The sequence below is a fragment of the Hipposideros armiger genome, unplaced genomic scaffold, assembly GCF_001890085.2.
Source record: "Hipposideros armiger isolate ML-2016 unplaced genomic scaffold, ASM189008v1 scaffold_859, whole genome shotgun sequence".
NCBI classification, from domain to species: domain Eukaryota; kingdom Metazoa; phylum Chordata; class Mammalia; order Chiroptera; family Hipposideridae; genus Hipposideros; species Hipposideros armiger.
Window position 1 is genome coordinate 778,347 of NW_017732209.1, and position 16,344 is coordinate 794,690.

A 16,344-nucleotide genomic window follows, 5' to 3' on the forward strand; every position below is an offset into this window, starting at 1 on the left:
TTTCCCCATTGAGTACGATGTTTGTTGTGGGCTTATTATATATGGCCATTATTATGTTGAGATATGATCCCTCTATTCCCACTTTGGTAAGAGTTTTTATCATAAATGGCTGCTGGGTTTTCTCAAATGCTTTTTCTGCATCTATTGATATGATCATGTGATTTTTATTTTTCATTTTGTTAATGTGGTGTATTACGTTAATTGATTTGCAGAAGTTGAAGCAACCTTGCATCCCAGGAATGAATCCTACTTGATTGTGGTGTACAATATATTTAATGTGTTGCTGAATCTGGTTTGCTAGTATTTTGTTGAGGATTTTTGTGTCTATGTTCATTAGGAATATCGGCCTGTAGTTTTCTTTTTTTTTGTAATGCGTCTGTCTGATTTTGGGATCAGAGTAATAGTGGCCTCGTAAAATGTGCTTGAGAGTCTTCCTTCCTTCTGTATTATTTGGAAAATTTTGAGGGAAAGTAGGTGTTATTTCTTTATTGAATGTTTTGTAAAATTCACCTGTGGAGCCATGTGGTCCAGGACTTTTGTTTGTTGGGAGCTTGTTAATTACTGCTTGAATTTCTTTGGTAGTAATTGGTCTGTTAAAAGTTTCTGTTTCTTCTTATTATTTTTTTTAAAGATTTTATTGGGGAATTGTGGAGGGGACCAGTATTGGGGAATTGGGGAAGGGGAACAGACAAGTTTCTGTCCTTTTGTTCTTCAGTCTAGTTGTGGAGGACGTCGCTTCACTGGCCTATGTTGGCACCATCATTGCACTCTTCCCAGGTGAGGCAGATCAGTCGCCGGGCCCCAGATGGCTGCTAATGGTGGCTCTTGGCAGCTCACTCCAGCTGCCAGCTGCTCACGCCAGCTGCCAGCCACTCACGGTAGCTTTTTACAGCAGCCCACTGCAGCTCCACTGCAGTCTATGCTGTCGCCGGCGACTCATGGCAGCCCAGCTTCAGGTAGAGCTGTTGTTCACCATCTTAGCTGTAGAGGGTGCAGTGTCACTGGCTAATGTGGGATCCGAACTGGAGCTCTGCTACTCAGAGCTGGTGTCCCAAGCCAACATTTAACCAATGCGCCACTCGGCTGGCCCTCTGTTTCTTCTTAATTCGGTCTTGGAAGGTTGTATGCTTCTAGACGTGTATCCATTTCTTCCAGATTGTCCAATTTGTTGGCATATAGTTGCTTGTAGTATTTTCTTACAATTTTCTGTATTTCTGTGGTGTCTGTTGTCACTTCTCCTCTTTCATTTCTGATTTTATTAATTTGGGTCCTCTCTTTTTCTTGGTGAGTCTGGCTAAGGGCTTGTCGATTTTGTTTATTTTTTCAAAAAACCAACTCTTGGTTTCACTGATCTTTTGTATTGTGCTTTTGGTCTCTATTTCATTTATTTCTGGTTGGATGTTTATTATCTCCTTCCTTGTACTCCCTTTGGTCTTATTTTGCTCTTCCTTTTCCAGTTCTCTTAAGTGTAAAGACTGCCTGTTGACTTGAGGTTTTTCCTGTTTCTTTAGATAGGCCTGCATTGCTATGAATTTCCCTCTTAAGACTGCTTTCACTGCATCCCATAAATTTTGGGTTGTTGTGTTTTCATTTTCGTTAGTCTTCAGGTATCTTTTCATTTCTTCCTTGATCTCAGTTTTGACCCACTCACTATTTAGTAGCATGTTATTCAGCCTCCATGTATTTGTGTGCTTTCCCGGTTTCTTCTGATAATTGATTTCTAGTTTCATAGCATTGTGGTCAGAGAAGATGCTTAATATGATTTTGATCTTCTTAAATTTATTGAGACTTGTTTGTGGCCTAGCATGTGGTCTCTCTTGGAAAGTGTTCCATGTGCACTTGAGAAGAATGTATATTCTGTTGCTTTGGGATGAAATGCTCTAAAAAAATTAATTAATCCACCTGGTCTAAAGTGTCATTTAAGGCCACTGTTACCGTACTAATTTTGTGTCTGGAGGGTTTGTCCATTGGTGACAACAGGGTGTTGAAGTCCTCTACTATGATAGTGTTACTGTTGATCTCTGACTTTATGTCAGTCATAAACTGTTTTATATATGTAAGAGCTCCTATGTTGGGTGCATAGATGTTTACTAGGGTTATGTCCTCTTGTTGGATTGAGCCCTTTATTATTATGTAGTGCCCTTCTTTGTCTTTTATTATAGTCTTTATTGTAATGTCTATTTTGTATGTCTTATGTATTGCTACTTCTGTTTTTTCTCATTTCCATTTGCAGGAAATATCTTGTTCCAACCCTTTACTTTCAGTCTGTGTGTCTTTTGATCTGAGATGCATCTTTTGTGAGCAGCATAAGCGTGGGTCCTGTTTTCTTATCCACTCAGCCTCACTATGTCTTTTGATCAGAGCATTTAGCCCATTCACATTTAAGGTGATTATTTATAGGTACATATTTATTGCCATATTGGTATTCGTATTTCTCGTCTACCTTTTTAGTTTGTTATCATTTTTCTTCTGTTTAAATAAGCCCTTTTAACATTTCCTGCAATGCTGGCTTGGTGGTAATTAATTCCTTTAGCTTATTGTTTTCTGAGAAGCTTTTTATCTCTCCTTCAATTTTAAGTGATAACCTTGCTGGGTAGAGCAGTCTTAGTTGTAGGCTTTTGTTTTTCATCACTTTGAATATATCCTGCCACTCCTTTCTAGCCTTCAGATTTTCTGTAGAAAAGTCTGTTGATAGTCTATCTGAGCTCCTTTGTATGTAATGCACTGTCTTTCCCTTGCTGCTTTTAGGATTCTCTCTTTGTCTTTAACCTTTGCCATTTTAACTATAATGTGTCTTGGTGTGGGCCTGTTTGGGTTCAGTTTGTTTGGAACTCTCTGCACTTCCTGGGCTTGTATGTCAATTAACTTCACCAGGGTAGGGAAGTTTTCAGTCATTATTTCTTCAAATGTGTTCTCGATCCCTTGCTCCTTCTCTTCTCTTCTGGTATTCCTATGATGTGAATGTTGTTGCGCTTGATGTTGTCCCACAGGTCTCTTAAACTATTTTCATTGTTTTTTATTCTTTTGTTGTTGTCGTTCCAATTCGGTGATTTCTGCTAACTTGTCTTCTAAATTGCTGATTTGGTCTTCTGCTTCATCTAATCTGCTGGTAACTCCTTTGAGTGTGTTTTATATTTCAGTTGTTGTATTCTTTCATTCTGACTGGTTACTTTTCTATGATTTCTGTGTCCTCCTTTATATTTGCTATGTCTTTGTTGAGCTTCTCACTAAGTTTCTTAAACATTCTTATCATCAGTGTTCTAAACTCTGTCTCTGATAGTTTGGATACCTCTGTTTCATTTAGTTTCATTCCTAGAAGTTTCTTCAGATTTTTTATTTGGGACGTGTTTCTTTGTTTCTCATTCTGGCTGTCGCTCTGTGACATTGCTTCGATGTATTAGGTAGATCACCTAATCCTCTGAGTCATGGCTGGGTAGTCTTACGTAGTATGTGTCTTTTATATTCAGATTGCACAGTCCCTATTCTCCTGTCCTGTGTGATCCAGAGGTGTCGCTGTTGAAGTTGATCTTTAATTGCTTTGGGCTTGTCAGAGGCTGGGATTGGCCCTGAGTCTGATTAGCTGAAAGAATTAGCTCTGTTTACAGTGTATGAACTGCTGTGTGGAGGTTGACCCCCTCAGAGGAGGTTTGGCCGCTGTGTGCTCTTGTGCCTGTGGAAAATTTCCTTTGAGAGTGCCACTTGTAGTTTCAACCAGGTAGTACTCTGGTTTGGTTTGGCACTGGCCTCTAGGTGTATTAGTTCTGGTGTCTTTGCGTGGGGCTTCCACTCAGAACCATTTCAGCCTTGTCTGTTACCAGCTTGAGGCAACCTGTTAGGTGCCTCAAGGCTGTATGCAGTTGGCTGCTGCCCATGCTGGACCTGGGGTCATGTGGAAATGGTCTCTGCATGAACTGAAGCTGGCTACCACCAATATTGGTCCTGAGCCTGTTTAACTAAAGGCCCAGGGCCCCCTAGGTATGTTACCACCTGTCAGTTGTCCATAAGGCCAAACTATTGAAAGAGGCTCTTTAGGAGTGTGTGTCTGGCTATTTGATCCAGTGTTGAGGGTGCCCTCAGCGATGTGGCACTAGCTGGGCGGGATGGAGTTCAAGTGAGTTACGAGACATGATTGGTGGTTTTTAAGACATTAATGCAGATTCAGGTCTTATGCCAACACCTGGCCTGTGACCCCCTTGTATAGCATCCCAAGGGCACTACAGCCGGCCTTTACCTCATGCTCACAAATCCCCAAAAGCTGCTCCTGAGTGGCTGCAGTGCCCGTTTGTGGTCACTGAACACCACCAAAATGACTCCAGGGCTCTGCTGCCCACCTGCTGTTGTAAAAAACCTTTTCTACAGTTTGTGGGGGTGAGACCAGTCACTCAGGCACCCAAAGTGCCCCTGGAAATGCAGCTGTTGGTGGGCAAGGTGGTGTTATAGATGTGTAAAAGCTGTGGTCAGTGGTTTCTACAAATTCAGTTTAGTCTCAGCTCCTGGACCAGTGCTAGGTCCACATCCACCTCATAAAACAAAAACAAAGCAAGGCAAACCAACAACATCAAAAACAAAATACAACCCCATAGAAACATGATAAACAATGATCAGACAGGAGAAACAAAAATATACGAAAGAGACAAAAACACAAACACAAAAACAGCAGAACAAGAAAGAAAAACCGTAACCAAAGCAATAACTTGACCAACCTGAGAAAACAATAACAAAAAAACACAGATGAAAGAAAAAGCAGAAAAAGAAACAAAAAAGATGAAATTGTAAGAAAAAAAAGGAGGAGAAAAAAAAGAGAAAAAAGGGGGAAAAAAGAAAAGGTTAAAAAAAAGAAAATGAAGGGCTGGCCAAGTGGTGCATTGGTTAAGAGCTGGCTTGGGACGCCAGAGGGCCCTGGTTCGGATCCCACATATGAGGGCCAGTGACACTGCCCTCTGCAGCTAAGATGCTGAACAACAGCTCGACCTGGAGCTGGGCTGTCATGAGTCGCTGGCGACTGCGTAGGCTGCAGCCCCTGCTGCAGTGGGTTGCCATGGGCTACCATGTGTAGCCAGCAGCCAGTGTGAGCGGCCAGCAGCCACCGTGAGCAGTCGTCCAGAAGCCAGTGACTGATGTGCCTCGCCTGGGAAGAGCGCAATGATGGTGCCAAATTGGGCCAGTGAAGCAACATCCTCCACAACTAGACTGAAGAACAAAAGAACAGCAACTTGTCTGTTCCCCTTCCCCCATTCCCCAGCACTGTTCCCATCCCCAACTCCCCAATAAAAATCTTTAAAAAAAAAGAAAGAAAATAAAAATTAATTAATTAATTAAAGGCTCTCTTCTCGCTTTAATCTGTAGACCACTTGCTCAGCAATAGAGTCTCTGGTCAAATCATCACCAGCTGTATTAGGGAAAAGGGCCCAGCATGTCGTGCACCATCCTCTCTCAGGCTTGCAGTGAGCTGCCTGCAATTGGCTGTCGTGGGCTCTGGGACTGGGCTCACCACCAAAAATCTCACAGGTTGCTGCAGGCTGTCCCCTACTGAAAAAATCCTCTGTGACCTGTGGAAGTGGGAACCATGTACCAGAGGCTTAGGGTGCTCCCGGCAACACAGCTCTAGGTGGACAGGGCAGGCCCCCAAGGCACCCCAGGGTGTGGTCAGTGGCCCCCACCAAGTCAGAGCAGTATGTGCTCCTATACTGGCAACCAGCCCACACAAACGCACCATGAATACACCTGCCAGATTGCACTGGCAGGTAGCTACTGACCCAACACTGCCAGGAACACTCCCAGTCTTAGCCTGTCCCAGTCAGCAGCCCACAGAACAGGCAGAGCAACCCAACAGCCAGGAGCCACCCTGGCAACTCTGCACAGGCTGTGCAGAGAGCAAGGACCCAAGGCAGCTCGCGTGTGCGTTTCCACGTCTCATCCTGCAGCCTGTTTGAGCAGGTGCATGCCCTAGAGTCAGGCCTCTCCCTGGCACCGCAGCACAAGCCATGCACAGCGCTGGATCCCAAGGCAGCATGCACACGAACTGGCACTCAACCAGTCAGCCCTAGAGCCAGAGCACACCCAACAATCAGGCACTACCCCGGCTACGCAGCACAAGCAGTGGGGAGAGCGGGGTCCCAAGGCAGCATGTGCACGCACACACGAACGCCTGTGTCGATTCCACCAGACCAACCTGGCCCTCTGTGGAAGAGCTCAACCCTGAAAAAATGGCACCCTCCTGGATGCCACTTGTGTGTGCAAGCTCCACACAGGAGGAACAATGGTCCCAAAACCTTCAGCCCCTGCGCCAAAGCCACTACCTCCACCAGGGACCAGGCACGTGCTTCCCAGTGAGTGAGTCCTTATGCCGGCTCCACAGGAGGGCATCTGGTTCTCCAGCCACCCACCGCCCCAACGAGTTGACCAAAGAGAGTCCTAACCAATATTTACTGCCGGCTATCATGGATTTTCTCTTCCTGGCTAAGTAACTCTGGGCTGGGCAGCCCAGCGTGGGGCCGAAGGGTACATTGCCCAAAAGGAGAATCCTTTCCACCACTGAGGTGTCCCTCCCAGGGTTCATACTCTCTCCATAGGCCTAAAGTCAGCCTGCCTCACGTCTCCGCCCCTCCTACCAGCCTCAATGTGGCCTCTTCTTTAAATCCTTAGTTTAGAGATTTTGTTCATCTAATGTTCAGGTTACTTCTGAGGTTGAATGTTGTATAAATTATTTGTAATTTTGGTGTGGTCCTGGGAGGCAGTTGGCACAGCACCCGTCTATTCCACCATCTTCGCTCTGGCCTGCATTATCCTTTTTAATGATAACATTTCAAAGGAGTGGCTCTCCAGTCCTTGACAGCCATGCTTCTGACCTGCAAGAGATACATATTCAGGCTGGCACCTGTGCGGTCCACACTTCCTTGCCTCTCCTTTCCTGGCTAAAGCCCGGGGTACCAGAGCTAGAAGTGGAGACTATGTTCTGAGGATGCAAGCTGACAGCTCTCAACTACCACAACCCTGCTGGCTTCACTACAAAGATGAAACAGAATTTAGAAACTTCATTGTGTGGCTTGAAGATCAGAAAATCACACACTTCAAGGTAATTTAAGAAACATCCACAGTAGTGACTGCCCCAAGTTCTTTGAAAAGTGTCTCAGAGATGTTCATTGTCCTTTCAAGATTCAAGATAAACAAGAAGCAATTGACTGGCTTCTTGGTTTAACTGTTAGACTTGAATATGGAGAGAATGTTGAAAAATACAAGGACTTGGTAACTGATAATACAAAAAATGCTGACAATGCAGCTAAAAATGCAGAGCCATTGATCAATTTGAATGTAAATAATTCTGCTTTTAAGGCTGGTGTAATGGCTCTGCCTACCTTCTTCAGATTCAGCATCTTGCTGATTACCTGGTAACGCTTAAGGTCATTCGTATTTTGGTCTAGGAGCCCTGACACAGGATGCAGTTGCTAAAGCAAATCAAACAAAAGAGGGCTTGCCTGTTGCTTTAGACAAACATGTTCTTGGTTCTGACACAGGAGATGCAGTTCTTAATGAAGCTACTCAAATTCTGCAACTGCTGCATATAGAAGAGCTCAGAGAGCTACAGACAAAAATCAATGAAGCCATACAAGCTGTTTGGGCAATTATTGCCGATCCCAAGAGAGACCACAGACTGGGGAAAGTTGGAAGACGAACTTTTAAGGGTTTCAGCCTCTCACCTTCTTAGTACAATTGAGAACCATGTGTATGCTCTGGCGTGAGTTAGTAAATCAAATGTCACATTTCTGAAGGAAGAATCCCAGAAAATAGACTATGTTCTAGAGATTTATCATCATTGCTTTTTTAAAAAAATAGAACTTGGGAAAGTGGGAAAAAAAGAGATATGAGGTCTGACAACTAAGTTTGTGAACTTGTTGCAATGATGTTGCTAACATTTTTTGATATCAGAGGGATTATTCATTATGAATTTGTACCAACTGGACAAGCAGTTAACCAAGTTTACTATTTGGAAGTGCTGAAAAGGCTGAGTGAAAAAGTTAGACAACCAGAATTCTTCACCAACAATTCATGGCTGTTGCGTCATGACAATGCACCAGCTCACACAGCACTGTCTGTGAGGGAGGGTTTAGCAAGTAAACAAGTAACTGTATTGGAACACCATCTCTACTCACCTGATCTGGCCCCCAATGACTTCTTTCTTTACCTGAAGATAAAGAAAAAATGGAAAGGAAGACATTTTGATGACATTCAGGACATCAAGGTTAATACGATGACAGCTCTCATGGCCATTCCAGAAAAAGAGTTCCAAAACTGATTTGAAGGGTGGACTAGGCACTGGCATCAGTGCATAGCTTCCCAAGGGGAGTACTTAGAAGGTGACTACAGTGATATTCAGCAATCACTATTATATGAGGTATGTAGCACTTTCTCTAGTATGATATCGCAAACTTAGTTGTCCAGCCTTGTACATAGTCACTGTTACTAGCCCTTTTGAATAAATGTGCTAAGAAAAGGAGGTCATCAAATGCTGTCTAGAACAAATAGTAAATTGTCCTGGCAGTGGAACTTTCTCAGGCAGGTGTTTCAATGTGGGATGGGGTTGGGTAGCTAGGGCTACCCTAGGACACACCCTTATGTGCTAGAAGCCATGCTAGAGTTTGGTCAAGTCTCTTAGTCCAGAGGTTTGGATGGAGTGGTGATTGGCCTGTGTCACTGCTGGACTGTACTTTTCTGTTACTGATTGTCTACCACTTTGAAAATCAGACAGTTATTGTATTTCCCCTCTTTCTCACTGCACACTACCTCTCATCCTCTCAGCCTCTCTCACAACTTCAAACCATCAATCCCCCTCATTTGATCTTCCTGTCTTGCTACTGCCCCCTTGGTCTGTGCTGGGCCCTCGCCCTGCTTTTGCATCTTTTTATTTTATCCATCAGTTCCTTGGCCTGAGGACAGGCTTTCTCTCCTCCAGAGAAGAGACAAAAGCCTGAACTCTTTATTTGTGCTCCTCTCTCTGTCCCTCCCTTTCCCTGTTTCTCCATCTTTTCCTCTGTGTCCGCATCTCCTCTCCTATTCTCTCCTTTTTTTTCTTTCTTTTCTTTTCTTTTTCATAGCTGAGTCATCCTGCCACCTGTTGGCAGCTCAGCGGCAGCTCAGCTCGGGTCAGGACTTGAACCGCTGTTGCTCAGAGCTCGCACTCTTGAGCGAGCTCTTAACCAACTGAGTCACTCTGTCAGCCCTTCCTATTCTCTCCTTTTTTTTCAATTTTATTTTATAGTGGTAAGAACACTTACCATGAGATCTACCCTCTTAATGTTTTGAGTGTACAATACAGGATTGCTGACGGTAGGTACAGTGTTGTACAGCAGACCTCTAGAGCTTAGTATACCTTTTGATCAACTGCAACTTTATGTCCATTGATTAGTAAAGTGAATTTCCCGCTCCCTTCAGCTCCTGGCAACCACCATTCCATTCTTTGATTCCATGAATTTGACTAGGAGTATTTTAGATACCTCACTTAAGTGGAATCATGCAATATTTGTCCTTCGATGACTAACTTATTTCACTTAGTATAGTGTTCTCAAGGTTCATCCATGTTGTTGCATATTGCAGAATTTTCTACATTTTAAAGGCCGAATAATATTCCACTACGTGTATATACCACATTGCCGGTATCTATTCATCTTTCTGTGGATGTTTAGGTTGTTTCCACACCCCTACTATTGTGAATAGTGGTACAATCAACATGGGAGTGCTAATATCTCTTCCAGATTCTATTTTTAATTCTTTTAGATAAATACCCTGACATGGGTCTACTATGGTAGTTCTTTTTTAAATTTTTTGAGGAATCTACATAGTTTCTACTCCAGAACTTTCACTCTATTTCCCCACCCCCTCTTTCTGTTTTTGTTTGTTTTGTTTTATTTTATTAAGAATTGTTTTTTAAGAGAGTCATAGGTTAGTAGCAAAATTGTAGGGGAGGTACAGAGATTTGTCATTCCTTGTACACACCCAAGTGTGGCCTGGGAAGTGGCAATTTGTTACAATGGATGAACCTTTTTGAGAGCAGGGTTTAGCCTTGGCACTTGAGCACATGCAGTCTTGACACTCAGGGTGTGTGCCCTCAGGGATCCTCTCATCTGATCCCCAAACACGACCACGTGCAGACCAGGAAGCATTTGTGTCCTCAGTCACTGGTCCCAGACTCTCCCCTGGCCAACCTGCGATTGACCCTCCAGGTTGGACTGTTCCTGGGACCCTCTTGGCCTCTGGGTGCTCTGATCCTCCCGGCCTTGTGTGACTGCACAGTGTGTACTGGGCGCCTCAACTGTTCTCCCAGAGCCCCGGTCCCGTTTGGAATCAGACATCACAGAGCCTGATGCCTGTGGCCACAGTTCCCTCCCTGTGTCTGGAGTTCAGAAGTGATAGGAGGTACTTTGGGTGACAAAAGACAATTGAAAATATCCTCCTTGAAGTGGATGGAGGTGGGGATATAGCTGTGGTGGGGCCTGGTGGGAGGCGATGGGACAGTGACACTCGGAGCACTGATCTGCATATACTAAAGACAGCATGGTACTCCTTAAGGGATAATGTAGGGTACAAAGTGCATTCAGATGACCAGAGTTGTTTTATTACTTTTAAAAAAATAGGAACATATGGGGCAGCTTGTTAGCTCAGTTGGTTAGAGCACGGTGCTCATAACACAGAGGTTGCTGGTTCGATTCCCACATGGGCTACTGAGTTGTGCCCCCCACAACTACATTGAAACAACTACTTGACTTGGAGCTGTGATGGTTCCTGGAAAAACAACAACAACAGAAACAACAACAAAAAGGAACATATGTATAGTTGTGTGAACAGATGAAGGAAATAATTTTTAAACTATGTCTCAAAAAGTACAAGTACTTTTTAAGTTGTGGAAACATGATGTCTTTTCACATTTACTTAATGTTCATACGAGGCGTGATAAAAAAATATGGTGAATGTTTAAATTAAAAAGAAATTATTACAGTCAAAGACACATTGCCATTTAATCTGCCTCAAAATACACTCTCTCGCTTCGAACACACTTATCCCATTGTTCCTGCCACTTACTGAAGCAGTTCTGGAAGTCCTCTTTTGTGAGTGCCTTTAGTTGTGCTGTTGTGGCTGCCTCAATGTCCTGAATTGATTCAAAACATTTTCCTTTCATGGTCGTTTTGACTTTGGGGATGAGCCAGAAGTTGCACGGTGCCAGATCCGCTGAATAAGGTGGATGAGTACACACTGTAATGTTTTTATTTGACAGAAATTGCCATACCAGAAGCGATGTGTGACATGGAGACTTTCCATTGTGATCACAAAATATGGTGAATGCTGCTGCTAAGGGCCATCAAATGGAAAGGCAGGGATCTTCAACGAGAAGTGGTGCATCAAACCTCGGTAACAGTGTGTGACAAGTTTCAACTTGTTCCCTACAGTTAGTTGGGTGTGAGCTATGGTTGAGAGAAGGTGTGTTTTAAAGTGTGCCGTAAATCATCCTCCATCATGACAACGCTCCGTGTCACACATCACTTCTGGTAGATGGCAATTTCTGTCAAATAAGAACATTATGGTGTGTCCTCATCTACCTTATTCACCTGATCTGGCACCATGCAACTTCTGGCACTACCCCAAAGTCAAAATGATTCAGGATATTGAGACAGCCACAATAGCACAACTAAAGAACTCACAAAAGAGGACTTCCAGAACTGCTTTAGAAAGAGGCTAGAACAATGGGATAAGTGTGTTCAAAGTGAGGGGAAGTATTTTGAGGGGAATTCATGGCAATGTGTCTTTTAGTATAATAATTTCTTATAATTTAAACATTCATCGCATTGTTTGATCACACCTCATATACATATTTTTGTACATTAGATGAGTTTTACACTAAAACTCAATAAAGACATAAAACATTTTGCATAAAATATTTATTAAAACATTTAACATTAGAAATGTTATGTCAAATAGTGATTGGAGATTCTATGATGACTGTAATTTTGAATATAAGGTTTTCTGCCTACTGTCATTTGATTACTCTTTTTAAAATAAAATATGTGAATTTTACATATTTTGGTCAAAAGAGTCTGTTTATTTTTCAAATATTACTTAATGTTTTATATTTAACCTTTGTATTTTTTTATTCTTATATTTTTTTCGTCTTGTCATAGCTGAAGGTTTCCATTATTTTACATATGTGAAAAGTGTTCTTTTGTAAATCTAAATAGCACAGAAATAAAGAAAATGAAAAGCAAGGCTCCTCCTTCATTCTTAGCACTTCTCTTTGTACCCTCAGTGAATACACTAACCAAAATTTCTGGTGTGACCTTCCAGAAGTTTCTGTATATATAAAAGCATGGCTGCATAAACATAATGGAAGCAGGAGGTACAGGGGACCAGGCACTCTGCAGCTGGAGTGCCCAGGTAAGACCCTGACCTTGCCATTAACTGTGTGGCCTTGGGTAAATGATGCAGTCTGTGCCTTGGTTTCCCCATTTGTAAAATGGTGATGAAAACCAGACAAAATGAATTTTTATTTTAAAAACATTATAAACAATGCCTAAAATATGTTGAACATCGTGTAAGTGCTTGTTGGAAAATAAACTTTTTCTGTTTGCTTAACTTACACATATACATACCTCACTCTTTTTTTTAACATAATAATTCAAATTATTTTTGTGTAAGAACCCATAGAATCATCCCAAGCTTTCTAATGGCAGAGTATTATTGCAGTATCTGAATGTACCAACATTTATTTAGCCAACATCCTTATTTTTTAGTACATTTCAAAGGTATTTTAATAATATGGAAAATGTTCACAATATAATGTTAAAGAAAACAAGGTAAGACACAAAAATGTGTATACATCATGAACCAGGTTTCTAAAAACGTGCATGTGGGCTCATGTAGGTTCAGTTTTCCTTTAGGGTCACTGAAGTATTGCAGGCTTGCCTCACTCCAAGAAACTTGGATGACAGTGCCATTTAACTAATATATCTGGGTCTAGCTTTTGTTTGTTTGTTTGTTTTGTTTTGTTTTTGTTTCATTGCTCAGATTTTTTCATTTTTACTTTTCTATTACTATAACATTCACATAACATACAATCTACCCTTTCAACCTTTTTAATGTTTACAATCCAATATTTTGGGGTTTGGGTTTTTTTTAAGTATATTTACAATGTTGTGCAACCATCACCACCATCTAATTTCAGAAGATTTTTATCATCACAAAAAGAAATCCATGACTGGTAGCAGTCACTACAAATTCTCCCTTTCAAAAATCCTCTGGGAGCCATTAATCCACTTTCTGTCTTTATGGATTTTTCTTTTCTGGAAATAAACTGTGAGTGGAATCATACAATATTGGTCTTTTGTGTTATAAGAATGAAATAAAATATTCTGGTTTCTATTTAACCATTATGGCCAGAAAGACATTGTTATCTAATCCACTGAGGACATGTTAGTCATGATGATCTTGTCAAAGGTAGTTGTATCATTCTTTCTTTGCTGTTCAACAATCTCTGTTTGACCTGAATATTCATTCTAAGGACATGGTGTTCTCCATGATGACCTCCTCTCTCTCCCAGTGGGAAATCCTGGAATCCAGCTGTTAGATTGAGCTCTAGAAACGTAGCCATTCTCTGTCTCCTATGCTTGTCCAGTTTGCATTACAGTTGACCCTTGAACAATGCAAGGGTTAAGGGCGCTGACCTCCATACAGTCGAAAATCCACATATAATTTATGAATTCCCCCAAACTTCAGTTATCCCTTGGTATCTAAGGGAGATTGGTTCCAGGATGCCTGGTGGATACCAAAATCCATGGGTGGTCAAGATCAAGTCCTTCATATAAAATGGTGTAGAACAATGAATACAGTTGGCCCTCCACATTTGTGGGTTCCCAACTATGGATTGAAGATACTGTTTTCAATTCGCAGTTGATTGAATCCACGGATATGAAACCCAGGGATACTGAAGGTAACTGTATATTTATTGGGGGGAGGGGAATCTGTGTATAAGAAAATGGACTCCTGCAGTTCAAATCATTGTTGTCAAGGGTCAACTGTACTTCTGTTTCTAATGGGTTTGTTTAGTCCTGCTTTACTGATATCCAGGCTGCCAAGTCACCTCATGTCTCACTGGGTTGTGAGTCCTCTGACCATCAGCCCTGGTCTTCGTTCCTTTTGCTCTGTGTCTCTGCATCTCCATTTCCCCCAGTGCTTCCCACAATGTTCCTGCTAGTCATTTTCAGGCCAGGTGCAAATTTTATGGCTGTAACTTCCTGAATTTCTGTCCTTTAAAAATGACTGAGGTTCTGCCAACAACCTGTATTAGTAGTGTACTCTCTCACAAAATATACTATGTCCAAGGCACGGTAAGTGGAATGCACTGAAATTCCAGTAGTGGGATTTAGGTTAATCAAGAACCAAGATTACCTAATGACTCGAGAGGATTTTTGGTGACATCTCCGAGGTCGTCATCATCTGCCTGTGTTCCTTACCATTACATCCACTCCTAATTGTATTTCTGTGTCCCTTTGGGAGGAGGGAATTGAAACCTCTGTTTACACAGACCAGGTGATGGTGAGAATGGAGGTCACCTGGACCTGTGTACAATGGGGTCACTTCAGAGAAGTGTCCCCAAGAAAAGGGACACTCAGTCATCCCAGCATGCCCATGTGATAGAGCTCCTATCTACATCTACTATCTAGTTGGAAATCCTTCATTCAAATTAGAAGGTGGAATTACCCTTGATTTGGGGTACTTCTGTATTGCGTATGTTAGATAGTTTTGACTTACATTTTTTACTAAAAAAAAAGGAGTTTTCAATTCAGGGGTATCGCTACAGGTCATTTCATAGCTTTGGGTCTAGTTGATATGCGAGACTCATCCCCAGACAGAGACGACTCAGAATGGGCAGCACAGGGATGAGGGATGTAGAGGCAGCTCGTTGAGCATTGCTGACACTGCGTGGGCTTTGAGTCCCCTACTGTACAGATGCCTGCCCAGGAACTAGGATGGATGACAGAATGACATTCACATACCACTGGATATGAACTAATGTTTTTCTTTCATCCAGAAAACAGCAGCAGTGATCCCCCGAGGAGAAAGAATCAGGTTCAATCCTGTGTGAAACAAGTAGGTTGATTTTGACATTTTTTTTGTCTAAGACTTGGGCCAAGGTGAGGTTCCTGCACGTGGGCTGGGGTAGAGGGTTTGCACGTTTTTCTGCTGCCAAGGGAAGGAGCTCATGGTCACCCAGGTGTGCAGTGAAAGTGAGTGAGGCGGGGCTCACAGTTGTCAGAGTCAAACATGAATAATCAGATCTTCTTGTTATACAGGGAGATGAGCAGTGCTATTTGTGAATAGCTTGTTTGACCCTTTGAGATAGTGTAAAGTTTCAAAACCAGGGCTGTCAGACCCCGAACCATCACTGTTGCATGACAGCCTCTCAGTGTCCACGGACAGGCCCTCAATGCCTTTTTGCCAAAACAGACACCAAGGCCCCATTACCCTGCCCTGATCTCCCTCAACTTTTCCACCCAAGTCATGAGTCATCTGCCTACAGAGACCGGGATCCAAGCCCAGGAGGGCGGGCTGGACTCTTCCATCCTCAGAGATGCCAAACCCAACCCTGCCCCAGGGAACCTGTTTTTAGAACTGGCTGGCATCAAGGCTAACCTCACCACTCTGTCAGAGACACCAAGCTGAGAGCAGGGCCTATGTTCAGCCTCCCAGGAAGTACCTGGAACAGAGGACGTGAGAACTGAACCCAGTTTTAAAGGACATGATAGGGCAGCTAAGTCAGTGGCTCTCACAAAAGAAGATGGCAAGTCTGTGCCTGGAGTCTTTCCACTCCATGTTTATTAACTATTTGTACATGACTCACAAGGAAAAAATAGATATTACAACATTCTGTGGTTACACACAATACAAAAGAAAGATTAATTACTCAGTAATGGTTTACCTTCTATGCAGTGTACACTATTGTATATTCAATCAATTGTATTTTAATTTTAAAAGTACCCATTAGGACGGACTCATTGTATTTACAACCTTACAAACATTACAAAGAGTGTAATGATCCATGGTTTGTATACTACTTCTTTACTCTGCAGCTGTAAGAAATGGGAGGGCTGAAACTAGGGGGAGAAGCATGCTGGGAGAGGAGCGTGCTGTCCCCTATGCCCTTGGGAGACAGTAGACATTTAGGACTCTGGTGATTGCACTATTATTTCTACTTTCAGGAGCCTCCTTCCTGGTCTCCCACCTCCTGTCTTACCTTCCTGTCCACTGTTTGCAGGAAATGGACACTGGGATCTTTCACTGACTCAATTCTCACCACTTCCA

At 42.6% G+C, this 16,344-nt stretch overlaps 1 pseudogene; it reads left to right on the plus strand.

The window, feature by feature from the left end:
* Positions 1-6,950: 6,950 nt before the first annotated feature.
* LOC109374715 (UPF0568 protein C14orf166 pseudogene) lies at positions 6,951-7,705 on the plus strand (annotated as a pseudogene).
* The last annotated feature ends 8,639 nt before the right edge of the window (positions 7,706-16,344 follow it).